Genomic DNA, 10,603 nt, shown 5'->3' on the forward strand with positions numbered 1-10,603 from the left:
TGTGTGTGTGTGTGTGTGTTCTTGTACAGCTACTTTGTGAGGACCAGTTTGAGTTTTAGACCTTCAGAGTGAGGACATTTTTGGAAAGTGAGCACATTTTAGCCGGTCCTCACCTTCGGACAGACCTTCAAAGGCCTGTTTGAGGGTTCAAACTTGGTTTTAAGGTCCAGGTTAGAATTGGGTTTAAATTAGGGTTAGGGTAAGGGTTGGGGTCAGGCATTTAAATTTGATGGTTAAGGTTAGGGTAAGGGGCTAGGGGATGCATTATGTCAATGAGTGTCCTCACAAAGATAGAAGTACACGGCTGTGTGTGTGGTTTCACGTGAGTACATGTGATCATCCTCATAAAAGTGGGGGCAAAGGTCAAGTGCAGCGAGCCAGCACCTGCTGTAACCAGACACACACACACACACACACACACACACACACAAGCATACGGCTATATACCCTATACAAGTTATTTCTGTCTGACACCTCTGATGAGAAACAATCCATAATCCTGCACTAATCTCCTTCACGCCTCAAACAAAGTTCCACTCTGCAACAACACAGAGCAGTTTAACAAAAGGAAGTCCAGCTGGGGAGGAAAATGCAGGACAGTTCATCAAAAAAGAGTCAAATAAGAAGTCGAAATCTGAATATGCATGTGTTCTATGAATTACACTCACATACAATTTGCATAGTGTTTTATGGTTGTTGGCACTGTTTGGTACAATAACATAACTACTACTCATAAATCACAAATGGAAGGAACTGGTGGGATTACATTTCACTGGAATTGTACTTCATATGTGACAAATAATATTGATTGATTGATACGATTGAATATAGCACTAATAGCAGTTATGAATACACAATATATCTTCTACCATTAATGCTGTTGTATGAGGTAATTTTTTCTTCATATTAATTAGACCAGTGATTCTCAAAATGTGGTCCGGGGACCCGAAGGTGTCCGTGGCACTCTGTCAGGGGGTCCGCAAAATAATTCATTAAATATTGTGCTATACTATTAAAAAGTCTACATATCTATAGATGGAGACCATTTGTGCCAATAAAACAAGCAAACTAGCTGCTAGGAGTGGATATTGTATCGACATGCACATAAGTTGCTGCTTCACGTGCTAAACAATAGAGGCAACAATCCTGTGGCATGTATTTGTGTGTGTGTGTGTTTTCATAGACATGTGTCCACAAGAATGTCAAATGCTCGCCATGAACAGGTGGAGCGGGCGCAGTAACGGGGCGTCAGACGCCGTGTGGGGAAGAAAGGCTCGCCAACACCAAACAGCAGCTTCAGAGGGATCAGTGTTGATCCTCAGGTTCAAGGTTAAAGACACGAGGGAGGGAGGGGAGAGCTAGTAATGATCAAATTAATAGAGTAATTTTGCTGCCACAGAAAAACGTGCTTCTGCAGCGAGTTTAGTGCCATATAAGAATACTTGTGGTCTATTCAAACTTTGGTTTATTTACATTGTTATGTCTGTCATTTGTATTAGTAATAATAGCTAGCAAAGATAGACGTAAACAATTAACATTGCAAAACTTTCTTTCAAAAATATTGGCTAAGCAAATAACTTTGGAGGACGGAAATGCACTTCACATATTTATTAGGTCTCAAAGATCCAGACAGTGAGTTTTTGTAAAAAACACTGAATGTAAACAGAACTTTTGTTTGTTTACAAGAAAACGCCACAGGGCACCTTTAATATTCCCCAAATTCTCTTGTGTCAGTTGTTTTGAAGGCATTATCATTAGTGTGAGTATGAGGCGACTCCTCCTGGTGAGGTACACTGTGTTTTATTCTTTTTTTACTTCTAAATAATTATAAAAACTGTTGAAAAGTTGATCTGTGATGCGAAAATGTAGCGTAACAGCAACACAATTAGAGGAAGGTTTAGCATTCGGTTAGAGCAAGTGACGTAGTATATGTTGCGACCGTTATTAAAAGTTATGTGGTATCATAATGCGTGGATGGGTAAAACAAACACGGGGCTTTGACCCAGGAGACCGCTGTTCCTGTCCCATGTGATGTTACGTTACGTTGTTACGCTTGTTATGTAACGTTGCGTAACAAAGTCCGCTAAGAGCACCGTTGTTATTTATTTACGGTAGTTATATTGTTATATTAAGTTGTTACGTTATTATTTCATCACAAACCATGATATTTTTTAACCGAGTAGTTTTGTTGCCTAAACCCAACCAATCGTTTCACAGCATTAACCACTTGGCATTGTGCGTTTCTGCAAGCGTGATACGAAGCTGATATGAAAACGTATTTCTGAACTGTATTCTTGGTTCAGAATTATCAAAATTAAACATATCCTGTGGTTTGCAGAAATGTAAAATGCCAACAATTTTCTGGCAACTGGGTCTGTGATCATTCTAAAGTTTGCCAACATTGGTCACCATAAGCCACCGGTGAACAGATCATGTAGCAGCAAATCCAGTTGAGTATATTCAAGTGAAGAAAGGTGGGTTTTATCAGTTCGGAATTCAACTTTTTGGTAAGGACAAGATTGAGTTATGTCTTCTTACAAAAGTTACACAGTGAAATTTTCAAGGATTACATTTTAAGAGTTTTTAAACAACCTAGCAAGAGCTGGTAGACATTTGTTGTCTTGCTGAAAACCACTTCATTAGTGTGGATGTTGGATCCCTCCTCTGTTACTCTGACCCAACAGGCTGTGCCGCCCCGCTGCCCAGGAGCATATCTGCGGTCAGAGCTGCAGTGTTGAGGGAACTCCATGCACTGGTGCCCATCACACCCTGATAATAATCCCAGTTTGGTATTTTCTGACTCAGCTGCTGTTCAGCTGCTGCACGTCTCATTTAGAGGGTTGGGCACTCAACCCGAACATTTGGCAATATTGACTACAAAACAAGGTTACATTTAAAGTGGCCACAATACATTTGTGGGGCAAAAAGCTTAAAAGTTACTTGGAGGAATGCTGACATTTATGTTTCTAAAGTCTTAGCTGCTGTTTTGGAGAAAACTAAATAATCAACTATTTACTCAAATCATAAATTAAAGAAATTTGGATTTGTTCTGAAAATGAACAGTGATGAACCCGGCTGGGTTCAGAAATGATATAGTGATAATGACATTAGCCTTCCTTCCCTCTGGCTAAACATATCTGGTTTAAATAGGCTGTAGTTCTTAATAGCATCAATAATGCAGTCTGCAAGTGGAGTCCATGACCTTTCCTGTTTGTGGTAAAAACAATCCAGTAGCTCAGCTGACAGAACATCAAACTTTTCGCCAGTAAATGGCTCAAAAGCTTGTGTTGAAACAGTTAGTGGAGTTCCCCCTTTAAAACTGAGAGGACAGAAGAGCTTCTCTGCGCTCGCCCAACCTGGCCTCGTGGGAAGGCGTATAAATACCACGACATTACATGGACATGAGTACGCATTTGAGCCTTTTCGTGTGTTATTTGTACGCCATGCAAACGTCCACAGTTAGGTTTAAGCAAGGAAACTACTAACTTCCAATCCCGAGGGGCACTTACCAAACGGCGATATTTGACGAGTTGGGAGTGAGCACGGGTTGTTTGTGCAGATCAAAATTAATGACCAAGATGACTGTAGATACAACTTGTTGAACCACACCATCTAAAATCAGCATGAACATGACAATACAAAATAAAACATGAGCAGCACAAACCTATCAGACTACTAAAATAACACAGAATAGAAGTGAATGAGTTACAATAGAACATGTGGATTTGAGTGTAAACTGCTGCCTGTAATGTAACTCTGCTGTAAAATAAATGTGCTTGTGTTTAACACTCCCTTTACCCATGTGACTACTCATCCAAGACATTGCTTGTAAATATGGAAGTGTTTCTCTGAATGTGACTGAGAATAATGAGTCATTCAAAGGATGAGTCAGTCAGTCAGTCAGTCAGTCAGAAGGGAACCTGCTGAAGGAGAGACAGGAAATAAAGATGAGAGAGGATAGATAAAGAGAGGAGATTAAAAAATGGAAATGAGCAGTGGGTAAACTTTTAAAATAAAAGGTTTAGAGTTGAAAATAAGAGGGAAATATTGAAAAAAAAGCAAAGGACTGAGGAAAGAGAGGAAAACATGGCAGAGAAAATTAGAGTTTAGGGCTGAAGGAGAACAAATGAGGAGAACAGAGCACATCAGTATGGAGGAAAAGAAAGAAAGGAGAGGGGGATTCATGAAGCAGTGGTCAGTAATTGGGGGGTTCAGAAGTTGATCCACATTCCTGTAGAGTGAGGATATAGAGCAGTGGCTGCCAGCAGTGTATGTAGGGCACAGAGACACCCTGAGATCCTGTTCAAGAACAGAGAGATGAGGAGGACAGATGCTTCTCCCTTTAGTGTCATTTTTTCATCATTTACATTGGCACTAAGGAAGATTATGTCAAAGTACGTCCATCTTTTCTTCAGTCAATCAGTAATCAGTCTTCTTTAAAGGATAACTAAAGAACCCTATTTTCCCATGTTTTTGTGTCTTAAGTGATTAATGGGGACAACAATTTCCGAAATTGTTCCAGTATTGAGGGAGAACACTGCAGCTGCCAGCCGCTAAACGAGCTGTAATGTAATAATTTGGGGCAACCTGGCAGCATCAGTTTACGTCCAATAAAAGTGCTTGTTTTGCCACTGACAGGCTCAGATTGTTATTATAAGTTCCTGCCAACATTATGGAATGGACCCTACAGAGAAATTAAACATTTTTCTTTACCTTTCGCTTGATCCGGTCTGTTTTTGTGTGTCTCGTTCTGATGTCACATCCACATTGTCAAAATCATCTAAATATTCAGTTTTGACATTGAAAATCTTTCAGCTAACAATAAGCTATGCTTTCTGTACTCCAACGCAACAAACTCTGACAACACTGGTGTCCTGTGGCACTCCTCTCTCCACTCTCATTCAAGGACGTAAACTGACGGTACCAGGTTGCCCAAATGATTACATTACAGCCCGTTAGTGGCTGCTCGCTGCAGCATTCTCCTTCAATACTGGACCAGTTTCAGAAAGTGTTGTCCCCACTAGTCTCTTAAACACAAAAGGTTGAAAAATACCAAAGTTATCCTTTAATCCTAACTCACTGTCACCATCAAAATGTATAATAAATAATATGTACACACACTCTCTTTCTCTCTCTAAAACACACATACACACACACACACACACACACACACACACACACACACACACACACACAAACACACACACTTCAGACGCAGGTACACACACCAAGCTATAAAAATATACATATATTTAGCTCCTGTATCTATGTAGACTAGTGTGCATGTTACACAATAGATGAAGTATGACGCTGTGTGATTTAAATAAACAGATAAAAATACAAACTGGTGAAACTGTTGCCATGTTATAAACCACGCTAAGTAGACAGCTCAGTCTCTCTCTCACACATTCACACTCTTTATGAATCTATTCTATATTTTCTTTCTTTGCAGCTGTCTTCGTTTTTCTGTTCTCCTTTGATATCCATCTATACTCTATCTGTGTCCTGTCACTGTTTGTCTTTTTTAATCTCTCTCTCTTCGACCCTCTTCCTCTTCTTATTCTTCTCTCTTCACCTCAGATCTGCCCTAAATTCTTTCACATTCCTCCTCCACGGTTTCATTCCTTCTCTCCTTATCTTAAATATACTGTATAATCTTTCACTTCCATCGTCTCTCTGTTCCCTTTATATATCTCTCATTCTCTGCTTTGTCACATCAATACATCTACATCTGTATGTTTTGCTGTGTGTCTTTTCCCCCAACTCGGTCTAACAGACATTCTGTGTGTCATAAGTACACATTTTAGCCTTTTTTTGTGTCATTTGTACACCACGCAAACGTCCGCAAATAGGTGTAGGCAACAAAACCAATAACTTAGGTTCAGGGAAGAAAAACACTAAATTAGGGTAAGGGAAAACGTTATGTTTCTGCTTAAAATAAGATTGTAAACTAGGTAAAATATGCACGGAAACAACGTAACCCAACTAAAAAAAACAAACAAACGTCACAAATGTCATTAAAAACACATGACAATCACCACGTGACAAACATCACTAACGTAACTTACAAACTAACAAAACTAACTAACTAACTAACTTGGCCCATCCACCTCCTCACTTCCCCACCTGCCCACCATAAGTGGTCTTTCTCGCTTCTTATACTACGGAAATCAAGAATGGTGTACTTATTGCATGCTGAATGCCTTATTGTGGCATTTATACGCCTTTTCGGGGAAACGGTCTGCTTTTCCCACTTCTCCTTACCTGTTAACCCCTTCCTGTCCTGCTCTCCCAGTTGTAACCTCTTGTCTCTCTCTCTCTATTTTCTTCTAGATTTCATTCTAATTCGGACAGACATGAACCTCGCTACACTAATCCTTACAGCTAGCACTAATTGGTCTAATGAGAACACCAAATGTACTAGTCAGTTACATTAACTGAACATTGAATGATGGGTATTAAAAAATACATTATATATTTGTATTCCTTTATTATAACTGTTTTATTATTATCATTCTTAGTTTTTTTTCTTCTGTAGTCACACTTCAAACATGAACACACATACTGTATAAATTCAGAGACACTTTTGACATTACAGTATTTTGCAACTGCTTACACACTTCACATTGAATGCTGAGACAAAACATTAACTTTTGTAGCCGTGCCTTAAACAAAGGCACCGAAAGTACGAACACATTTTCTGCTTTACACTTTGTTTGCAATTCCTGCAAAACACTACATATTTTTTTTTACATTAAACACACATGTTCAAGAATTAAATCACTTGCAATCATTGGGGAAAAAACTTTTATTCAAAATGCAAAACATACCTGAAGTTGGCAACACCCCACACACGCACAGATGAAAACACTTACACACTAATTGAACACTAATCAGTCTGAGCCTGAGCACTACAGATAGACATCATAAGCTCACTACTTTTGTGAGAACTTAGCAAACATGGAGGCAATGAAAGCGAGAGGAAGAGGAAGATGGACGAGAACGAGGATGAGGAAAAGAACAGAGAAGGGGACCTGGTATGACATTGTTTGTGATGTGGATGAGGTGATGTGGCCATGATCCATAAACAATCCACCATCCCTTACAATATCATTGTTTTGTTTCTCATTGCACTGTAATTGAATGTGATTATTTTGTTTCAGTCTGTTTACAGTAACATATTATATGGATTACTAAAATTCTGCTTTTCGTTGTAAAAACCTTCAATGACAATTAAGCTGTATGTATTCTTGTGCTCATTGAAATGTGAGTAGATGTACTAGATCAAACTTTAACAGAAGCCTGTGTGAGAAAATTGAAAAGGTTTATAAAGTACTAAAGACAACAGTGTTTTGTATAAAGTACATTAGTGTGTTGTTGCTGCTTTGAAGAAGTACAGTAATTCAAATGGTGCATCTGTTTATCATTTTGTTGCAAAAATGCCATTTTGAAAAAGGATTGTTTGGTTTTGATGGCAGAGTTTCATTTTGACACAGAAGTGAGATGTTTGTCTCCAAGTGTTGTGGCTTAATTGGCTTTTTTTGTAGAGTTTTGACGGTGAGCTAAATTCAATCCAATCGCAGTTGCAAAAAAAACTAACATACACTTCCCAGTTAATCCCACCGCCCTAAATCAACACATAATCTCTGTTTCCTTCCTTTAACATATTTGAGTCACTGTATTTTAGTGACCTTCTGTTGTGAATCTGCCGTTTTGTTGTGTATGTTTTGTCTGTGTGTGCTGGAGTGGGCGTGGTCTCATCATACTCACCTGTCTGCAATCAGCTCATCATACTCACCTGCCCTCATCAGTTCATCACCTGCAGTATAGACCTTTTCATTGCTATTCTGTTACAAGGCAACATCTCTGGACTAAGTATATATGCAGTACATACATACATATGGGGTTTGGGACCGTGGACACAGACAGTGACCTGAGTCTCGAACAAGTGGAAGCACTACAATTAACAGTCAACCTCTCCAACTTTAAAAACCCATAACTGTCACACTCCCAGTCTCATATTCATGATCTATAGTCACTGACTGACCCATTTGGAGCCAGCCTCATTCCCAGGGGACGAGCTGTGAGTCACTCCTCTTGATGAAAACAGGTAATATTTCCATTCTGTTAAGCCATCAAGTAGGTAGGAAATAATGCATGAAGTCTGGGCCATCTTTAATGAGAACTATACCTGCATCTCTGGAGAGGGTGGGAACAGATTCATTCAACAGTCCCGATAGTCGTCCCTCTACAGAAAATGACACATCTCTTAACTGAAATTGTTGCAGGGCAAACATTTAATTTACAATTTACAATCTCAAGAACTGTTCAACGGTGTGACTGGGGACTGTGTTGCCGTGGTGATACATTCCACTTCCTGAAAACAAGAGGTCATATCCCACAGGGTGATGTCACTGAAGACTTTTTGTTTCCCTCCAGTGGCCCCTTTTGTGTATTAGTGCTGGACAAACCAGTCTGCTAGAAGCAAAGTCAAATACAGGCATCTCTAAAATTCTTCTGATTTAAAGTCACACAAGAAGGAGGAGTATAGGTTGTGGTATCAGGTACATGTAGCCATGGTTAACAGTCCTGACATTTACATAAAAAGCCTGCACATTGACAATAAAACTGCAAGAGACTCCTCAGATGCAAAATAAGAATCTACAGCCACACGTACTCACTCTGTGAGACTCTGTTAGACTGTACTTGGACACAGCAGTTATTTGAACTAAATGCTAACATCAACATTAAACCTGCTTAGCATCAGCATGCTAGCATTGTCATTGTGAGTGTGTTACTGTAGCATGCTGGCATTAGCATTTAGCTTAAAGGGGACATATCATGCTCATTTTCAGGTTCATACTTGTATTTTGGGTTTCTACTTGAACGTGTTTACATGCTTTAATGTTTAAAACACCCTTTATTTTCGTCATACTGTCTGCTTGAATATACCTGTATTTACCGTCTGTCTGAAACGCTCCGTTTTAGTGCATTTCAACGGCATTGCAACCATGTTTCGTTTCTTCAGCTTATGTCATTCACATACACTGCAACAGGAAATAAACTGGGACACATTTAGAATGTTTACGTTTAAAACTTTAAAATGGTCTAAATATTGTATATTTGTGACATCACAAATGGACAGAAATCCTGACGGCTTGTTTCAAAAGCTCAGTTTCTGAATACGGGCTGTGTGTGTTTCTCTGTGGATAAAGTGTTTCAATACTTTCACAGTATTTATATAGAACTTAAACCTGCTTTATAATATAAAAGCCATAAAAATGTCACTTTTTACCATATGGGACTTTTAAAGCATTGCTGAGCATAAGTACAGCCTCACAGAGCCGCTAGTGCCTAGTTCACACTACATGACTAGCCCTGATTTTTGGAGCTCCCCGACAAAAACCTCAGATCAGATGCATGTCGGCGTTGGCTCGCCGCTTGCCCATTGGCGCTCGAGCGTCACGTATGAATAGTTGGTGAGACTCACCTTCGCTCGCCGGTGCCTCGCATGCTAAATATCTGGATCGGTCAGTTCAATGAGAGCACGAGACACGTGTTGAGGGGAAACCTGGGGTAGGTGGGGTTGCCTGTAACAATAGGAACTTCAGACTTTCAGACTTTAGACTTTATTGTCCCACAAGGGGAAATTCTCTTCCACAGCACTGCACTTGTCAGACACCAACACACACAACAACACAGCAACAGCAATACAACAGTGACAACAACAGAAAATGACGGACAGCAGTACACACTCAGGCCTATTCAGCGTCGCCTGTTGTTTAAGACAGCTGTGACTGCAGGTATCAAGCTTTTCCCAAAGCGTGCCCTATTGCACCTCAGTGTTCTGTACCAGTGCCCGGAGCGGGGCATTATGGTGAGGTGGTGATTGAGTGGGTGTGTGATGTCCCGTGCTATTGAGATTGCAATGCGTGCAATGGCTTTGTTGTTTAGTTCCGTGAGGTTGGGTGTGGACTTACTGTACAGTATGTGCTGCATTTGCAACACGGAGCAAAGTTGTTGTTGCACCTAGGGGAATAAATAGTTAAAAAGAGTGTGGAAACCGGTGGAAGATCTTTTAGTGTGTGACCTCCTGTCGCCAGTCAGTCATGTAGTGTGAAAACCACAACGACTTAAAGACTCACGATTACAAAACAGCAAGTTGTGTAGTGTGAACAGTACAGCCACCTGACGACTTTCAATGTCTTGTAGTGTGAACTTGGCTTAACATGGCAGCAGCCTGCGCTTGTGCACTTTGACACATACCTTGTGTTTAGTTTTAATGGGTCTGACAATCAATAAATGTTATATTACACAAATGCAATCCTTGTGTTTACTAGTGTTATTATACAGTATTCAAATAAACTATGTTTTAGTGGATTTTGGGAGATAAAGCATAATGTTTCGTCTGCCGAGGCGCTATCCATGGTGTTGAAATATGCGCTCAGTACACGTGCTAAGCGACGAAATAATTGTCCTCCATCCAGATCAATGCATACGGTGCGTGCATAATCGCAGACATGTGCACGTGTATGAACATGCGGTCCACATAAGGCTCCCGGTTTGGGGGGGTTTGAAAATATGGCCAGCCTATAGATGCTAT

This window comes from Sebastes fasciatus, chromosome 9, assembly GCF_043250625.1.
Source record: "Sebastes fasciatus isolate fSebFas1 chromosome 9, fSebFas1.pri, whole genome shotgun sequence".
Lineage (NCBI taxonomy): Eukaryota > Metazoa > Chordata > Actinopteri > Perciformes > Sebastidae > Sebastes > Sebastes fasciatus.